This window comes from Phyllostomus hastatus, unplaced genomic scaffold (genome assembly GCF_019186645.2).
Source record: "Phyllostomus hastatus isolate PE091 unplaced genomic scaffold, TTU_PhHast_1.1 phas_contig_17, whole genome shotgun sequence".
Classification (NCBI taxonomy): Eukaryota; Metazoa; Chordata; class Mammalia; order Chiroptera; family Phyllostomidae; genus Phyllostomus; species Phyllostomus hastatus.
Genome location: NW_025333664.1, coordinates 25,505,083 through 25,524,197, shown reverse-complemented (window position 1 = coordinate 25,524,197; position 19,115 = coordinate 25,505,083). Strand labels below are relative to the sequence as shown.

At 43.5% G+C, this 19,115-nt stretch overlaps 1 protein-coding gene across 3 annotated transcripts in view; it reads left to right on the top strand.

Moving 5' to 3' along the window:
- The first annotated feature begins 5,871 nt into the window (after positions 1-5,871).
- Positions 5,872-19,115, top strand: part of SLC23A2 (solute carrier family 23 member 2) — a 116,641-nt gene continuing 103,397 nt past the window's right edge. Inside the window, exon 1 of one of the 3 annotated variants that reach the window (XM_045832752.1) lies at positions 5,872-5,990. The gene's annotated coding sequence lies outside the window, so the exon portion shown is untranslated. The remainder of the gene's footprint in view (positions 5,991-19,115) is intronic. The other 2 variants (XM_045832751.1, XM_045832750.1) reach the window with 2 other exon arrangements.

Genomic DNA, 19,115 nt, shown 5'->3' with positions numbered 1-19,115 from the left:
CTTTGTATAGTTACTGATGCAGTTTTCTCCCTTTCCGAAGACTAAGTGTGTCCACGAGGTTCTAGGTTTAAATGCTTCCTTTATTGAATCAAGCCCCATTTCTTTACTCTGGCATTTAAGGCCTTTTGTGTTTTGCCTTTAATCTATGCTCCGCCCCCCCACCCCGGCTTCCAATTATCCAGGAACTTGGGGGTTAATTCTTTACCTTTCTTTAGTTTTTCTTTACCTTCTCATTTCACCCTTCATCCGTGGTCAGCCCATGTTGGTTCAGTCCAACAGCTGAGATTATGAAATTGAGTTTTTACTGAGCATTTACTACGTGACAGGAACTATGTGAAGAGCTCTTCAATCAAGATCTCTGCCCTGGAAGAGATGGTAATTAGTGAGATAATTGGTGAGGCAGGACAGAGAGACAGAGAAACAAATAGCTTGAATATACAGTCATACCCTGGTACTCATCGGCTTCAGAAATTGTGAGCTTCAGAACTTGTCAAACCCTCTACTTGTCACATTTTGATAAAGAGAAAAAAGTGTTTCAGCACTCCACATTTGCTTGGGACTTCTTGCACTTGCTAGAACTATGAGTCATCATGCTGCCCAGCAAGAGAAAATGCTTCACTCTTGCTTGTTCGGTATCAGTCTGTTTCAGCACTTGTAGGTGTCAGCACTTGTCTGGAGTTCTGGAAGGAATTAACAAGGAGTATGGAGGTACCACTGTAATTTCATTCTAAATGCTAGGAAGTACCCAGGATACACTCACACCAGCCTAGGAGTTTAGGGGAGGTTTCCAGGAGAGGCCAAGGGGAGACGTAAAGGATGGGTAAGAATGATCCAGAGGAAAGGTTAAGGTGATTGGGCAGAAGGAACAGTGAAGCCCCTGAAGGGCGTTGAGCAGAATGAACACAGCCACTTTTTCTCTGCTGCCAACACCTGTGTCTGAAGAGGGCATGAGAAAGAGGAGTGTGAGAAGGAGACAGCAAAAACAGTGTCAGAGAAGTAGAAGAGCCAGTGGGAAATGCAGCCACAAAGTCAAGGGAGGAAAGCCTTTCCCAAGAAAATAGAGCATCAACTGTGCCAGGTGCCTCCAGAAAGTTCCAGTAAGATGCTACAGAAAAGATCCTCTGGATTGTGCAAAAGGCTAATATAATATACCTAGGCGGTTTCAGAGGAAGCCAGAGACAGAAGCCAGATGGCTAAGGGACAAAGAGGGGAGGGATAGGAAGAGACTGAGACTGAAGCAGAGCTGAGAAGGGAGGACAGATGCAAGAACTGGGGCAGGAGGGGGGATACAGTTTTCAGAGAGGTGTGGTGAGAAGGAGGATAATGGAGGGAGAGGGATCAAGGGGCAGAGGTCTCAGAGGGATCATCAGTCCAGAGGGATGTGGAAAAGGCAGATGGTACAGAAGTAATGCACCTCTCATGAATGGTCTCCGGGAAGCAGGAAGCACGTAGGGGAAAACGGGTGTACAGGAAAGTTGAGGTTATTTGGGGGTGCATTTGGGAGTAGGAGATGTCACTGAATTGTACGCTTAAAAATGGTTAAAATGGTAAATTTTATGTTAAGTATCTTTCACCACTATATAAAAAAAGAATGCAATACTGATACATGCTACAACATGGTTAAATCTTAAAAATATAATGCTAAGTGAAAGTAGCCAGTCACAAATGACCAGACATTATATCATTCTATTTAGAAAGTGGCATTTCCCTTAATACCAAGAGATGGTATGTGGATGAAGCCCTTCCCCTCTGCTCCCAGCACTTTTCCAGAAGAATGACCTTAAGATGAGAATCATTTTGCTTTCTTCTATCATTAAGGATCTATTAAAAATTATGTTGGTCCTCTATTACCCTGAAGAGACAACCCGAAGTGAGAGAAGTTATTATGGTTTAGACCCAGTGTCAGCAAAGTTTGGCCCTCAGTCTGTTTTGGTAGAGGCTAAGGATGGTTTTCACAGGTGAACACTTGCAATCAATTTGATGATGAGACACTGACTTTGAACTCCAATTAAGCAAAATCTTATCCCCCTCCCTCCCAATTCCATTTTTAAAAAATTAGTGATGCTGTACTACCATAATAGTATACTCAATTATTACTTAATATCATAAATTTCATCAATATAAATTTGTGGAAATTTGTTTTTTTCTGATTACATAAGTACCTACACAATGTCCTTGATTTTTGCCTCTTGGCCCACAAAGCCTAAAATAATCACTATCTGGCCCTTTACAAGGGAAGTTTGCGTAATTCAGTTCCAGACTCCAGAGAGATACTGGAAATAAATATTGTAAAGAAAAGCACTGTGTGAAGATGGAGTAGCCGCAAGCTACAATTACCTCTCAAAAATAACACAGCCTGGAAATGACGGAAATTTCAATTAAATTATCCAGGTCAAGAAATGGACTTGATATATTCTGCTGATTTAGTTTAGAGAAGCTAAGGCGAGGAGGAAGAAACCCTATTTGTATCAGCTGTAATAGAAATGGAAAATGAATAGGACATGAAAGGAAGAGAAAACAAATCAGGAAATTCTGTATTTTTTGAATTGACAATGATAAAATAATTATATAAAAGTAAGGACATTGATTGAACACTTACATATTCCTTTGTATTTTTTAATCCTCACCCAAGAATGTGTTTATTGATTTTTAGAAAGAGGAATGAAAAGAGAGAAAAAAAAAACACCAATGTGAGAGAGAACCATTGATTGGTTGCCTCCTGTACTCACCCTGACTGGGGATGAAACCCATGACTAGGTATGTGTCCTGTTTGGGGGAAAGGGGTGGGGAAGCAAACCCACCACCTTTTGGTGTATGGGACAACATTCCAACCAACTGAGCAACCCAGCCAGAGCAAATGCTTACATATTCAAGCACTGAATAGGCACTTTATATAAATGGCCTCATTTCAGTCTTACAACCTTGCAGGCAAAGTTGAAGCCAGGGTCATCCTCTAATACCATAAAAAGTAATATTTTGTCCAGAAAAGAAAAAGCAGCTGGAGACTAGACAGTGAAGGCAAATGCAGGCCTGATAAACAACCCACGTTCTGTTTCTTTTTTACCTCATTATTAGGTAGACTGGGAGGATCTGAAGGCTTTCCAGAAGGGGTGTGAGGTGGTCAGTGCTATGCTTTGGGAAGATAACAAAAATGACTTTGGGAGATAATTCTCAAGGCCAAGAGGCCAGAGAGGAACTTGATCAACAATCCACGGAAGAGCAAGTAAGAGTCTGGGATAGTGAGTGCAGAGAAGAGAATTCCAGACACACTTCCCTGCTCCAGTTGGTCATAGGTGACAGACTGGACATGGGGGCTGAGGGACAAGCAGTCAAAGTTGACTTCAGAGTTTCTGGAGACAAAACGAGAGAATCCAGATAAGACACAAATCTGTGGGAGGACAGTAATGAGTTGAGTTGTGGAGATGACATATTGACAATTCTTGGATGCTATCCAGAGGAGTTTGTCTAAGGGACAACTGGAAATGTGTGTCTCGAAGGTCAGAGAGAGAGAGATTTGGGAACCAGGAGGAGATGGCTGACCTTCAGAGGACGTTTGAGAAGGGCAGAGGAGGGGAAAAGATGGAAGGAAAGGAGATAAGGAAAACTAACATTTGTAGAGGTGAGCATGAGCAACTCACACATCGCTGAGAGGAAAGGTGGGGAAGTGTAGGACAGTAAGCAAGACCCAGTGATATCACTAGGAAAGAGTTTCCAGAAGGAGGGAAGAGTTGCCCTGACCAGTGTGGCTCAGTTCGTTGTGTATCCTCCGGAAAAGTGAAAAGTTGTGGGTTTAATTCCCAGTCAGAGCACATGCCAGAGTTGTGGGTTTGGTCTCCTGTCAGGGCTCATATGAGAGGCAACCTATCAGTGTTTCTCTCTCACATCTACGTTTCTCTCCCTCTCTCCCTCCCTTCCTCTTCTCTCTAAAAATAAATTTTAAAAATATTTTTAAAAATTACAAAAAAAAGAAGGGAGAAGTCAATGGAATGTTACAGAGCCATCAAAGAACGAAAAGACCTTAACAGGCAATTGGATTTGACAGTTAGAAGGTCACTATTGACGTCTGAGAAAGCAGGGAGTAATCTTTCTCAGGGGGAAGGAAAAGAGGCATGAAGGCTAAAGGCTGGGACCTGGGACAATGGAATTTTTTTATTTTTTAAGGCTAGGGAAAGTCTCTACTACCTATGGAGAGAGAGGGAGATACTGAAGGTGCAACAATTAGATCCCAACTTCTGTTCACCGGCTGAGCAGGACATACAGTACTCAGAAAAAAAAAGTTTGGTGGGAAAACCCTCTCACTGCTGTAGCAGGATGGTGCGGGTGTTAGATGTCGTACAGGGCAGTGCAAATTTTTCCCTAGGTGCCGGTCTTGGAGTCTTCATCTCTTATAGTGTTCATTTTCAATGGGGATCAAAACACCTGGCTTTCTAGTGTGTATTGAATTTTACCAGCCAATTCTCATATATAATAAAGATTGTATTTATTTATTTTTAGACACAGGAGATGGGAAGGAGAAAGAGAGGGAGAGAAACATCCAATGTGAGAGAAGCATCGATTGGTTGCCTTTTACATGTGTCCTGACCAGGAGTCCCACCAGTGACCTTTCAGTTCTCAGGACCATGCCCAACCCACTGAACCACATCAGTGAGGGCGAGCCAACTCTCATATTTTATTAATACACATCATTAGAAACATAAATGGGATGACATATTATTGATTCTTGAAGACCCAGAACTGACACTTACCTATTTTATAAAATTCCCACGGTTACAGGTCACACACAAACACTGAGGTGTGTGATATCGGTAATGGAGTTCTTCAGACTGTAAAACTGGCAGAAAACTCCCATGATAAAATCTGCTCCTCCCCATGCGAGGTCAGACACCGTCTACAATCCTTCAGCTTTCTGAAGAGTTGCTTGATAACTAATCAGTCATTATTGGGTTGCAATAGCAACCACACAGTGGTTTCAAGATGGAAGGTGCTATGACAGTGCTAATTATTAGTGTTTTTTGGGGGGTGGGGGTGGGCGCTATGCATTCTGATAGTGTAGAACAGTGGCTCGCTAAGCGTGATCCCCAGAGAGCCACAGCATCTGCACCACCTTGGAATGCAAATTTTGGAGCCTGGTTTCAGACCTCCGCCTCTGCAGACCAGGGTGTGGGCCCAGTCGTCCGCATCTTAATGAAACGCTCCAGGTGAGGCAGCGATGCGCTAAAGGTCCAGGGCTCCTGATGTCCTTTCAGCCTTTCCGCTCAGCGGCATTTGGGGTATTTTAGAAACGCAGCATCTCGGGCTGCACCTCAGAGCCCGCACGATCTCCAGGGCATTCCAGTCTGAGACCCATCAGTCTTTAGGACCATGTCTGCACAATGTAACGAGGACCTCTTTGCCAGTAAGCTAAAAATCCTGGCGGCCTAACTGGAGAAAAGGTGAAATTGCCTTAAAATAATCCAACTCTCTTAGCCCAATGCCCGGCAAACTGCTTGATGATCTTCACCGAGCGCTGACAGAGCTCACTGTCAGGCAGGGTAAAAAGGGGACGCCAGGAGGGGGAGACTTCGGGAGAGCGCTCTGCATTCCAGGTGGGTCCCCAGGAGCAGGTGCGATGGTAAGGGACGCAAGGGGGGGCAACTTCCACTCGGGGGAGGGAAATAAAGGAAACGTGGTGGGGGGCGCTCAGAGAACCCGGCGGGAGGTGGTGGGGGCGAGAGATCCGGGATGCCTGGCGGCGCGTTCCAGGCTGAGGGGGCAGCCTCTCCCTTCGGGGGGAGGCCGGAGGGCTGGGGTCCTGGGCGGGGAGGGAGGTGGGCCCCAGGCGGGCGCGGGGGCGGGCGGCTTCGCGGCTCCCCGCCCCCGGCCCGCCCCTCCGCGGCGCCATTTTGCAGGCGGCTGTCGCGGGGACCAGAGGCAGAAGCGGCGGCGTCGGTGGCGGGCACTGCGTCGGGGAGGCGCGGCGGCAGGACGCGAGCCCGGCAAGCTGCAGCCAGGTGAGAGCAGGGCCGCCGCGCCCCTCGCCCAGCCCGCTGGGCTGCGCTTGCCGGTCGGACCGCGAGGTGCCAGCTGAGTCCACGAGGCCGGCCTGGCACGGCCCCCGCGGGCTGTCACCGGCCCCCGGCGCGGCCTGCGCGCCCCAACCCCGGCCGGTCGCCGTGGGGTCGGTGGATGCCCGGCGACCTCTAGTCCCCGCCGGGCCTGGCCGGGGCCCCGGACGCTTAGCGCTGCCCGCCGCGAGAGCCGCAGCGCGCTCGGGCCCTCAGGCCGCGCCGCGGGGAGGCAAGTGGGGTCCCCCCGGGACTGGGTTGGCCACCGCCGCCTCCTCCTCCCCGGCCCTCGGCCCGCCCGTCCTGGGGTCGCTTTCGCCTCGCTCTTCCGCAGGAGGTGCGTGAGGGCGCCCCGACCCCCCTTCCGCCCCCGGAATTCAGGGCCATCAAGAGGGGCGGCGAACGGCGGGGGTTGGAGGGTGCCGCCTTTTTCATTTTTTGCTTTCTTCTCTCCTACAAAGGCTGCGCCAAGTAATTTTAGAAGCAGCTGCTCCGACCCCAAGCCCTTTCCCTCTGGCCTGTCACGGGTCCCCCTTGTTGCCACCGTGCTGGGAAGAGAAACTGACATTTTCGAGTGTGACTAGTTTAGGGCGCAGAATTTTCTCCTTCCTATGACTTTATATGTCCCCTTGGATGGATAGCTGACAGGAACTGGGCCTGCAGAGGGTTTTAAGCATGACTGATGGGAGATTCTTGATTATCAGGGCAAAGGGTAAATGAGGGCAGCTGCAGGTTGAAGAAAGTCACACTCGTAAGGCATTTCTGGGTTCTGTGCGTTAGCAGTAGCCACTTGTATTCTGGCAGTGCTGGGAGACGGGAAGCGAAGATGCTGTCTCTGCTGACATTTGGGTCATCCAGTGCAGAGATGGCCGGAGATGTGCGAGGAGAGGGACCCGGAGTCCCGAGACTGTCTGGTTTGAGCTGTCATTAGTTGGCCATGTGACCTCCCTCCGCCAGTTTCTTCCTCTTAAAAAGCCGCAGGCTAGAATCTGGAGTGTCTGGAGCATTTTTATTTTGTTTTCGCATTTGAACGCTGTTAGGCAGGGGGCTTCGCGATTTCCAGTTGTCTACACCTGCCTTTCACCTTCTCACTTGACTTTGCCTGCCTGGCCCGAAGGAGTTTGATTCTGGTGAGATTTATAAAGGGCCTCTCAGCTCGGAATTTCTGTACTGGGTTATGGTAGACTTATCAGCGTCACTTGTGAACCAATCACTACTGGTCTCTTTTCACTCACCCAAAATTTAATAGCTTTTGGGCACCGACCTGTTAAAAGGCCAGCAGTGGACCTGCCCAGTTTAAAGTCCTCGTGGCACGACCGCTAGTTAAAATGAGGCAAGTGGGTGTGCCCATCCTGCCACCTATTTCACTTGACAGCCTGAGCAGGAGCTCTCTGATTTATGGACTGTTGCCTTTGCCAAGATGGTTTCTTCTCTTTGAATACTAGGGCAGTTTTCTTTTGGTGTCTTTGCTTGGAGTGGGGAGTGAAATTTTTTTTTTCTTTAAGAAACTAGGTATTTTAAGAACTTTTCATGTTGACAGTTTCTTTTTATTTTAGATGGTTGAATGGCAGGTGTGTTTTCTAACTGTGACACAGGTAATTAAGCTGAGGTTTAATATCTGTTAAGATGTTTCAAAAATGCTCATTAAAGTATCTGGCTGGAATACTGACAAGGGTTTTGCCAGTGTCATGCTGCGCTCCCTATCCTGTTTGTGTAGCAAAATCTAATGGACTTGACATTGCAGAAATGAATTAGATGGCCCAGGAGTAAGCTCCTGTAGCCTTCCATCAGTCTGTACACTAATTTGGTGCTGGGTGAGGTTGATCAAATCATTGTTGATGAAACCCAGTCCTTTTTTAAAAAAAAATATTTTATTTCTTTTTAGAGAGAGGGGAAGGGAGGGAGAAAGAGAGGGAGAGAAAAGAAACATCAGTGTTCGAGAGATACAATCTCTCACACATTGCCTCCCCATGCCTCTAACTGGGGACCCGGCCTGCAACCCAGGCATGCGCCCTGACTGGGAATTAAATCCTCGACCTTTTAGTTCGCAGGTCGGTGCTCAATCCACTGAGCCACAGCAGCCAGGGCAAAACCCAGTCTTTTGCCCTCGAGGAGCCTTACGTTTACTTTGTTGGATTTTGGAAATTCTGAGTTGGCTTTTGCCATCTTCTTCAGTGTCTCTAAAGACACACCTGGGATCTATTTAGGGACTAATTTCTGGCACCACTGGTAGCTTAAAGAATTTTCCCATTTTGGTTAAGGGAATTAAAAGTCAGCAATTATAATTTGAAGTTATATAGTGCTTTGTACTTCTTAATGAAAGCTTTTTAAAAATGTATTTTTATTTAATCCTTTTAGGCTTTTTAAAATTGAAACATTTTACGGTTTTTTCATGACCTGTTTCCAGTCCTTGCCTGTAAAACTCCCAACACACTAATCCCAAGGCCAGATAACCTCATTAATTTATTTTCACTCCCTGCAGTTCTTTCAGTTCTTCTCTCTTCCAAGGGCTGCATGTCTGGGCTTCCTTTCATGCTTTTGCTAGGGAACATCCCTGCTCCAGGTTAAGCTGTGCATTATTACTACCATGGGGTTTAAGCAAGTCCTTTGTGTGCTTTATGGCACTTTCTCCATTTTCTCCCTGGCCTTGCTATTTCCAGCCTGTCATTCTGTCACAGGTTCTAGATTGTTGGCTCTCCAATAACTGAAGTCTGCTTGCAGCTTATACTTTTCATAGGCCTTTCACACACTTAATGCATTTATTGAGAGGCTGCTGTGTGGCTAGCAGTGTTTTCGGTGCTCTGGATGCTTAATGGAGATTCCCTGCCCACATAGAGCTCACACACTAGTGGGGAGGTAGACAATGAGACATTGTATTTTGAAGTAGAATCTGGCAGGATTGGTGGTATTGAGTGTTGGGAAGGGAGCTGAACTTTTAGGAAAGGTAGACTGGGAATGCCTGAGTTGCTCTTGACTGAAGAGGTGGAGGAAGTGAGTTATAGCTGGGGGAAGAGCATTCCCTGTGAGGAAATGGCAAATGCAAAAGCCCTGAGGCAGGAGGAAGACAGCATTTACATTTGACGTCAGGGAAACAATGGGAATTGGGTTATGTAAGGCCATGTGGCATGTGGTAAAGGCCTCTGGATTTACTTTGAGAGGGGGGTGGGAGCCATTGGAAGGTTTTGAGTTAGAAGAGTGACGTGGATTGACTTAGCTTTTAACAGAGACATGCTGATTATTGCTGTGTGAGAACAGACTGAAGGCAGGGAGGACAGGATGGGGCAGCAGGACTGTCAGCCAGTGCAGGGCTGCCAGCCAGTGCAGGGCGGAAGGTGGTGAGTCAGACTGGGGAGCCTGGGGATTGAGGATGGAAAGGTAGTAACAAGTGATCTTCTTCTGAAGTGGGTCTGAGGGGTTTGCTGATGGACTAGATCTGAGGGGTGAGAAAGTTTGAGGACAATGCCAAGGTTCCTGACCTGAGCACCTAGAACAAAAGCAGCCATTAACTCAGAAGCCTGTGGAGCAGTTTTAGGGCATGTTAAGTTGTCACACCAAACTTACATACCCAAATGCAATGGTAAAGGAGGGGGCTGATATATTGGTGAGGTCCTTTTCCACAGAAATATAAGTCTTGGGAATGTCTCATTGTCCTTTGTCTTCATTTTTGCCTCTGACCTCAAGCAAGCCCCTGACCTTGGGTCTAAGTGTGGCCTCTAAGGCTTTACTCCATGGGGAGTTCTACCTACTCATTTATTCACTTCTTGTACTATTTAGTGGAGTCACATGTTATGCAGGCCTGGATCTAAAGATAACACAAAAAACAGAAATCTGGATTTATTAAAGATGCCCCTTGACAAGTTCCTAAATCCCATGAAGTGTGATAGACATGATTTGCGTATATGCTTTATAAAGAAATATCTGCCCTAGCTGGTATGGTTCAGTGGATTGAGTGCTGGCCTGTGATTCAAAGGGTCACTGGTTCAATTCCCAGCCAGGGTACATATCTGGGTTGCAGGCTAGGTCCCCAGTAGAGGGTGTGCAAGAGGCAACCACACATTGATGTTTCTCTCTCTCTCTTTCACTCTCACTTCTCTTCTCTCTAAAGATAAATAAACAAACAAATACCTAAGTATTCAAGTGTAACGAATGCAGTAATGAACAGGGTATAACTTCATAGAGGATCTTAGTGTTCTCACCACTGTGAACTTTTCATCAACTTTAGATTGTAGCTTACAGCCCCCATTTGTCATTATTTTAACTTGAATTTTTCCATTCTCATTGTTTTCTCTCTGCAGCTGCAATGAGCTTTTTGAAAAAGATTTTAAATTTATTTTATAGCGAGGGGAAGGGAGGGAGAAAGAGAGGGAGAGAAACAACAATGTGGAGAGATACATCAATCTGTTGACTATTGCACTCCCCCAACCAGGGACCTGACCAGGAGTTGAACCTGTGACCTCTCAGTTCACAGACCCTCACTCAGCCACTGAGCCACACCAGCCAGGGCTCATTGAGTTCTTCAGTAGGGAGAGACCTCTGCCTCAATGCCCCAAACATGGCTTTCCCTGATCAGTGTTCAGGAAAGCCTTCTTCATTCATGGGCTCTTTCTGTAGGTGTCTCCCAAAGTAGCTGATCTCTCAGGCTTTCTTCTTTCAGTTGTCCTGCGGCATCTCAAGAAGTGCCTGGAAAAGGCTCATCCAACTAGAAGGCCACCTCTCTCTCTCTTATGTATGTGAATCTTACAGAGTTGAATCCCTGTCTTCTAAGTTGTATGTGAGAGCAGTATAAAGGATGTAATTTTTTCCCCCTAGGAGCCTTTCCGAGCAATACACAGGACCTAAAAAGACTAGACAACTCTCCATGATAGGGCCAGTGCAATAATGATGGCCCCAGTGGGTATAAGTTGTGTGCTGGGCACTTGAGATCATCTTTGTTTGTCCTAACAATCTGCAGTCAGTGTGGTTCTGGTCTGCATTTTATCAGTGAAGGAACAGAGCTTGGTTAATTTCTCTAAGTTAACTCCTGGGTCTTGAATTGTGCTCTTAATGCTCTACTAATCCATGGGGACCTCAATGACAGAATGCTATTTCCAGGTCTTGTCTGGGTTTTTAAGTTCTTGTTGGCATAGAAGAGTTGCAGAGAAGCTAGCATTAATATGTGGGTGCCAGGTGCTCTGCTGGCACTTTTGTGTTCACTGAAGTCGTATAACTGCTCCACAGCAGCTCAGTGGAATAGTTACACTATTCCCATTTTACAGCTTAGGATGCTGAGGTTTGGTGAGAGGGCAGCCCCTTGCCCAAGGTCATAGTGCCACCAAGTGGCAGAGTCAGAATTTGACCCCAGGCTTGTCTGATTGTCAAGCTCCAAGTAGACTTTAATCATGCCGTTTGAGCCTTAATGTTCTAGGATGCTTTTCAAAGACTTGGGATTGAAGGTAGGGGTTGGGCTGGGGAAAGTGGGAATGGAATTTCAGATGGAAGGACAGCATGAGCAGAGGTGGAAAGGCATGTGAGAGACGTTGACTATGTCAGAATGCTTGGAGGGAGGCCGAGGGTGTGGTGAGTGGAAAGGGTGTACAGAGCATGAAGGTCCTGTGACACTGTATTGTGGGGCTTGAATCTTGTCTAGATGGCCCCAGAAAGATTTCTTGAGGGGAGTGTGACCTGTTAAGATGTGGGTTATAGAAAACTCTCTGGGGCGGCTGGAGGGGTGCATTGGGAGGAGGCTGAGGGCTGAAGGAGAGCAGGACCCTTCTCTCTCCTGCCTTCCTGTTATCCCATCGGTTGTTCATTGCTGGCTACAGTGTTTGCCTTTCTGCATCCTCGCTTGAGTCCTTTGTTCCTTTATTTAGTTCCCCCATTGGTTCCTGTAGGAGCCTTCCACAGCCTTCCTCTCCAAGACATTCACCTCTTTCACACTGTCTTTCTTTGAGGTGTCTTTTCCTTGTTCAGGCAAACACACACCACCAGCTTCAATTCCACCCACCTTAACTTTTTCATTCTGGACTGTCACTTCACAGAGGTCTTGGCATTATGACTCTTTGCCTGGTCTTCTCCCCATTTCTGATGGAAAACACTGCTGGAAACTTGATTTCTCACACATTCCACTGTAGTTGGGATTTCAGCCTCAAATGTGGTTTGGCTTTGTTGTCCCCTTTGCAGTGCTGGCTCAGATCCTTTTCTGTCTCCATAGGCAAGTCACTGGGCGGGGGGAACAACCTCTTCCTTGCCTAACATGGTAGATCTCAAAGGAGAGTTTCTTATTCAGGTCTGGGGTAGGGCTTGGTAATTTGATTTCTAACCAGTTCCCGGGTGATGAGGATGCTGCTGTTAAGAGAACTTCCGTCACCTGTTACTGTAAATTAAGTTTTATTGGAACACAGCTGTGCTCATTCAAGAGCTCATTTGACCTGCCAGCCTAAAATATTTGCTATCTGGCTCTTTATAGAAAAAGTTTGCTTAAAAAAATGTTTGTTTTAACCTGCTTCACAGTAGTGTATGTGGTCAATGCTGTTTTATTATCAAGAGCTCTTCATATAGTAAGACATTGCTTCACAAATTATTCCACAGAGGTATGCTTTGGGGGAATATATGCATAGTTTGAAGGGCTAGGGAGTGTAATAAGCATGCCACTTCTTTGTCTTCTATCTAAAAATAATGTACATTTTAAAATTCTGTTCGAGAAACATCAGTGTTTGGTTTAATATGAAACATTTTTCTTCCTTACCCTTTGCGTAAAGTTGGTGCTATGAGATATGTTGTATTTGATCCTGTTTTCACTGTGTTTGAGAAATATGCTATTAAGATTTGCATTTTTGGTAATAAGTTACAAATATTTGTTCTGTGCTTTGAATTCAAATATGTCAGTCTTTGTTTCTCATGCTTTCTCTACCCCAAGATTTTATAAATATTCTCCTACATTTTCTCTTGGTTTTTTAAAAAATAATTTGTCTCAATCTATTTGCATATGAAGTAAGGATTATTTTATCCTCTGTGTTTATTCCAGCACCATTTATTCATTGTCATCCTTTTAAAAAAGACTTTATTTATTTTTAGAGAGAGGGGTAAGGAGGGAGAAAGAGAGAGAGAGAAACATGATGTGGGAGAGAAACAGTGATCAGTTGCCTCTCTCACGCCCCTAGCTGGGGACCTGGCCAGCAACCCAGGCAGGTGACCTGACTGGAAATTGAACCGTCAGCCTTTTAGTCCACAGGCCTTTGCTCAGTCCACTGAGTCAATGACGTCCTAGCCAGGTGTCATCTTTTTCTTATTAACTTAAAATAGCACCTTAATCATGTGTCGAATCTTTAGATCTATCATAGGACTTACTGCTTCATTTCATTTATCTGTCTACTCCTTTATTCCTTTGCCATGACCTTGCTATTTCATCATTATAATCACTTTATAGTAGGCTTTACTATGTGTTTAATATTGCCTACACTCATTTTTTCCCCCAGTACTTTTCAGTTTAAGGTTTCAAAAAGACTTTTAATGGGTAATTTTATTAAATGTTTAAGTTACTTTGGGGAGACTTGTTATCTTCATAATGTTGAATTGTTTGGTCACAAACAAATATTTTGATTTATGCAGGTCTTTTACATCTCTTATTTTTGTAGATTTTTCCTAGTATGTGCTCTATAGGTTGTTTATTGCTGTTTATTTAAAAATATTTGCTATTTAGAATGAGACTATTTCTCCTTGCTCCTTCCTTCCTGGCGCATACACGTTTCCTAACTGGTATGTATAAAGAAAGGATACCGCTGGTGCTCCATCTACCTTCATAATTCGCCATCTGTATTATTCAGGGTAGTTAATGCTAGCAAAATCTGTGTCCTAACAAAACACCAATTTATTTCTTGCTCACAGTTTTCTAGGTGGTTCCTCCCCTAAGTGGTGAGTTGAGGAGCTAGGCCCATCTTGTAACACAGCTGACTGTGGCCTCTAAGTTTGCCCTGGAACTTGGTGCTGCAAGATGTTTTCATGTGCCACGCTTGGAAGTAGCCATGTTTTCCTCAGGCTGTTGGCCCATCCTAGATGCAAGGGGGGTGGGAAACAGGGTCCTTTCGTGTGTCCATGAAGAAAATAAAATCTCACTCTCTGCTATGCCACCTAACTAAACCCTGTTATTCTCGTTTTTCAGTTGATTTTCCTGAGTTTCTTAGTAATCATAATAGCTGCAAATGATCCTTTTGGGTTTTTTTTTATAGTTATACATTTCTTTTTCTTATTAAGTTGTAGAGTACTTACAGAACAGTTTCAAATGTGACAGTGGTTCTCTTATTCTCAATTTTTATTGGAATACAATATTGTATATAATCTGTAATGATATTAAAGAAGTGTCCTATTTTCATATCTTTTCCACTAAATTACAGTAATACACATGGTGTTTTGAGTGAACAAACTTTGTCACCTTGACATTGACCCTGGCATTTTGTATAACACACAAATTCTTGGTAGCATTTGTCCTTGTTATTGTAATTTTCCAAATAAATCTAGTTTCTCTGCTGCTTTTAGGATGATTTCAAAGTTCTTGCCAAGAAGAATTGCAGAAATCTTTCCTTCAGGTTCATCCCAAGGACTTCTGTTTTTTAGCCATGCTATCAATTTGTGCAGCGGCTGGCATCTTTTTGTGTCAGGGATTCTTACCCTCAGTCGCTGAAAGTGTGCTGTCCCTCAGAAGTTTTGTGGGTTCTTTTTCCTCTTCCTTTATTCTTTCATCCCTGTGAAAATAAACCGAACACGTGCGCAATGCCGATTTTGCCCTTTCTGTTGGTGTTCTCTTTACACCTGCTTCTTGACACTCGGCGTGAGTTCTGGTGCTGTGTTTCTAGGCGGCCCATCCTGCAGCTTGTGTTTCCCTCTGTTTTGGATGATCGCCCCCGAGTGTGGTGTGGTGTTCGCACCCTCCTCTCTTTGGTTCCCAGTTGGATCTGCTGTAGATAACCACCCGCAGGCCCCCCCGCCCCATGTGATGGGAGCAGGAAGCCCCTCTTTGTCTCCCAGATGCCCTGGGAGGTATACGGGTACGGAATCTTATTACTTCACTTGACCAATAAAAATGGACTTGGGGTCTAATTCACTTTTTCTAGTGTTTAGTTCAGTGCTTAGGGTGATGCTTCAAAGTGGCTTCAACTTATTTTCAATTTCTATTTTCAACTCCGAGATCTTGTACTTTTGTTTCTTGAATAGGTATTGGTCAACCCCTAAAATATATTTCCTAGAGTTTGTTTTGATCAACTCACCTAAAAAAAAGATTTTATTTATTTATATATTTCTAGAAAGAGGGGAAGGGAGAGAGTAAGAGAGGGAGAGAAACAACAATGTGTGGTTGCCTCTCACACACCCCCAACTGGAGACCTGGCCCACAACCCAGACATGTGCCCTGACTGGGAATCGAACTGGTAACCCTTTCGTTAGTAGGCTGGCACTCAATCTAGTGAGCCGCACCAGCCAGCGCTAATTCTAATTGAATCACAATTCTTTGACAGACACACACACACACACACGTACACACATGTGTGTATCTTAAAAAAAGTTCTACAAACAATAAAATAATTTTTTAGAAAGTTCTACAAAATTCACACATAACCTTATTAGCTATTTATTCTGATCATTTCTATTCCTGTTTCATGAATAAATTACAGTAGTTGTGAAACTGTAAATTGATTTTTGCGATCTGGTCATGAAATACATGGTTCTGAGGTAAAGCATTTGAGATGGAAAGGTTGTTTATCCCATGGTAACCTCAAGAAAGAAAAAAGCTTTATTGAGATATAATTCACATACCATAAAATCCACCTTTCTATATACTCTTCAGTTGTTTTTAGTATATTCACTGAGTTCCATAATCTTCACACTATCTAATTTCAGAATGTTTTCCATCATACCTAAAGGAGACTCCATCCTATTAGCAGTCCTTCATTGTTCTTGCCTGTCTTCAGCTTCTGGCAACCACGACTCTGTACTTTCTATGGATTTGCCATTATCTGGTCATTTCATATAAATAGAATTGGTGTATGTTATCTGTATTGATTGGCTATTTTCCCTAGTGTGTGTTTATGATGTATCCATGTTGTAGTATGCAACTACTGTATTTTGTTTAGCTACCAATCAATTGATGGATATTTGGGTGGTTGTTCCATTTTAGCTGTTAAGGATAATGCTACTGTGAACATTCCTGTGCATGTTTTTGTCTGATCATGTTTTTCTCTTCTCTTAGGTAAATATCAAGGAGTGGAATTACTGGGTTGTACGGAAATTCTGTGTTTACCATTTTGAAGAACTGTTAAACTTTTCCAGAGTAATGTGTAGTATATGATGGTTCCAATTTCTCTACACCCTCACCAGCAGGCGTGATTGTCTGTTTTTTTGAGTATAGCCATCCTAATGGATGTGAAGTGAGATGTCACTGTGGTTTTTATTTGCATTTCCCTGATAACTAGTGAGGTAGGGCATCTTTTCATATGCTATTGGCTATATGCGTGTTTTTGGCTATACAGAGCCTTTGCCTATTTTTTTTATTGGGTTATCTTTTTATGGTTGTGTTGTAGGATATCTTAATACATTTTACATACTAGCCTCTTATCTTGTATACAATTTGTAAGTACTTTCCCCCATTTTATGGGTTGTCTTTTACTTTCTAATGTCCTTTGAAACACAAAAGCTTTAAATTGATGCAGTTCCATTTATCTACATATTTTTTTGTTGCTTGTGCTTGTAATGTCATAGCTAAGAAACCATTGCCTCGGCCAAGGTCGCAAAGATTTATCCGTGTTTTCTTCTAAGAGTTTTATAGTTTTCTCTCTTAGACTTGGGTCTTTGATCTATTTTGAGTTAATTTTTATATGTGGTGTGAGGTCAGGGGTCTAACTTTATTCCTGTACTGTAGATATCTAGGTGACTCATCATCATTTGTTGGAAAGACTGTTCTTGCCCCTGTGTCAAAAAGCATGTAATCATAATCACCCAACATAAATGTTAAGGTTTATTTCTTGGGTTCTCAATTCTTTTTCATTGATCTATTTGTCTTCTTATACCAGTAACTACACTGTCTTAATGGCTATAACTTTGGATTAAGTTTTGAAACTAGGAAGTGTGAGTCCTCCAGTTTTCTTCTTTTTCAAGATTGTTTTGGGTATTCTGGGTCTTTTGCATTTCCATTTGAATTTTAGGATCAGTTTGTCAATTCTTGCCAGAGAGGCAGGTGGGATTTTGATAGTGATTGCATTGAATTTATAGGTCAATCTTGGTAGTATTGCCAAGAATTACATGTTTTTAACTGAATTTTCATGAGACAATATTCACACTAGGAGCAATGCATTCTGATATTTTCTTCTAGTCTAGTCTGTTTCATCCCATTTACTTACTTGTTTATTAATTTAAAAATTACTTTTCCCAGCCTACTGAGTTGATTTCTCTATTCACTCTCATGAGTCATTATTTATTGTTTGAAAAACATGCTTTAAGTCAGTGTTCCTCAACCTTGACAGCAACTTAGAATCATTTAGAGAACTTAAAAAAAAAAACTCCCTGCTGTCATCCCTAGAGACTTGGGTATAGTTGATCAGTATAGCCTAAGCGTTTTAAAAAATTTCCCAGGTAGATTCCAATTTGCAGCCAGGATTGAGAACCACTCACTGCTTTAAATGAGCTAAAATGCAGATACCATTTTTAAAGCCTGTGCATAGTTGACCAAATATACTATGGGATAGAAATGTGTGTACTGCTAGCTATTGCTCCTCATGTGTGAAATGTTTGGTCACTTTGGTGAAGAATGTATTAGAGGGTTCTGTGCAATTTCTCTTCAATTAATACCAGGGGAACCCCCAACCCCCCTTCCCCCAGAATTTATTTATAAAAAAATGTGTATTTATTCTCACATGTTTAAACTTCAGTTACCTTCCAGGTACTTTCCATTGGGTACAACACACCTATTGAGACATTGTTTCCACTGCTCAAAGTTTTTGAACTGGTCTATTTTGATGCCTTTTGGTGCTTCTGCCTTTTTTTGTTGTTGTTTGTTTCACCTCTTCTACTTCCCCAACGTTTCCCTTGGAGGCCTTTTCTCATTGGGAAAACAAAAGAAAAGAAAGTGGCTGGGGTGAAGAGGAAGGGTGGGGCAGTGGGGTCATGCTGTTTTTTTGGTCAGAAACTGGTGAACACTCAGCATGGTGTGGGCAGGTGTGTTTGCACTTTTGCCCATCATGAAATGAGCAAAAGTGTTGGAAGAGTTTTCAAAAAAAAAAAAAAAAATCACTGAAGCCTAATGCAACAAAGCTAGTGCACTGATACAGATGGGTTCCTAGAACATGGATACCTAGCTGGAGAAGCCTGTACTACAAGGCAACTGCCCTTCAGAAGATAATTCTGTTTTCTTTTTCACTGACATTGTCCTCCTGAGAAAGAAAATAGTTTTGCTGTTGATTTTCTGCTGATGTGTGTAGTTGTCCCTGGTTTGTAATGAGAGCAAGGATGGAGCAGAGTCCTTGGAGAGTGTGTTATTTCTCAGGAATTTTTGTGTCTTCTGGCTTTTTGCTTATAGGAAATGGAGTAGTTTGAGAAAAATATGCAAGAAATTCACAGCTCTTTTAGGGATTATCATATAAAGAACACTGAAGCTATTTGGTCAGAATTAAGATTGGACATACTGAAAAAATATCTAGAAGTGGGACTGGAGTCCTCTATTAGACTATTAAGAATATTAGGATTATGATGAAAAAACACATAAAATAGCTTGTTTTACTCATTGAATATTCTTTGTTTTGTTTACTTGAAAGTAAAATTTCTTTGTATGTATATATGCACATGTATGCACATTTGTATTTGCTTTATCTTCTTTATCTTTATTGTTGACACTATTACAGATACCCCATTTCTCCCCCTTTTGCCCTCCTCCCCCTTCCCTCTGGCCATCACCACACTGTTGTCTGTGTCCATGGACTGTGCGTATATGTTCTTGGCCAATCTCTTCACCTTCTTTCATCCAGTGTCCCCCTCAACCCCGCCTCTGACAACTGTCAGTCTGTTCCATGTGTCCATGCCTCTGTTTCTGTTTTGTTCATCAGTTTATTTTAT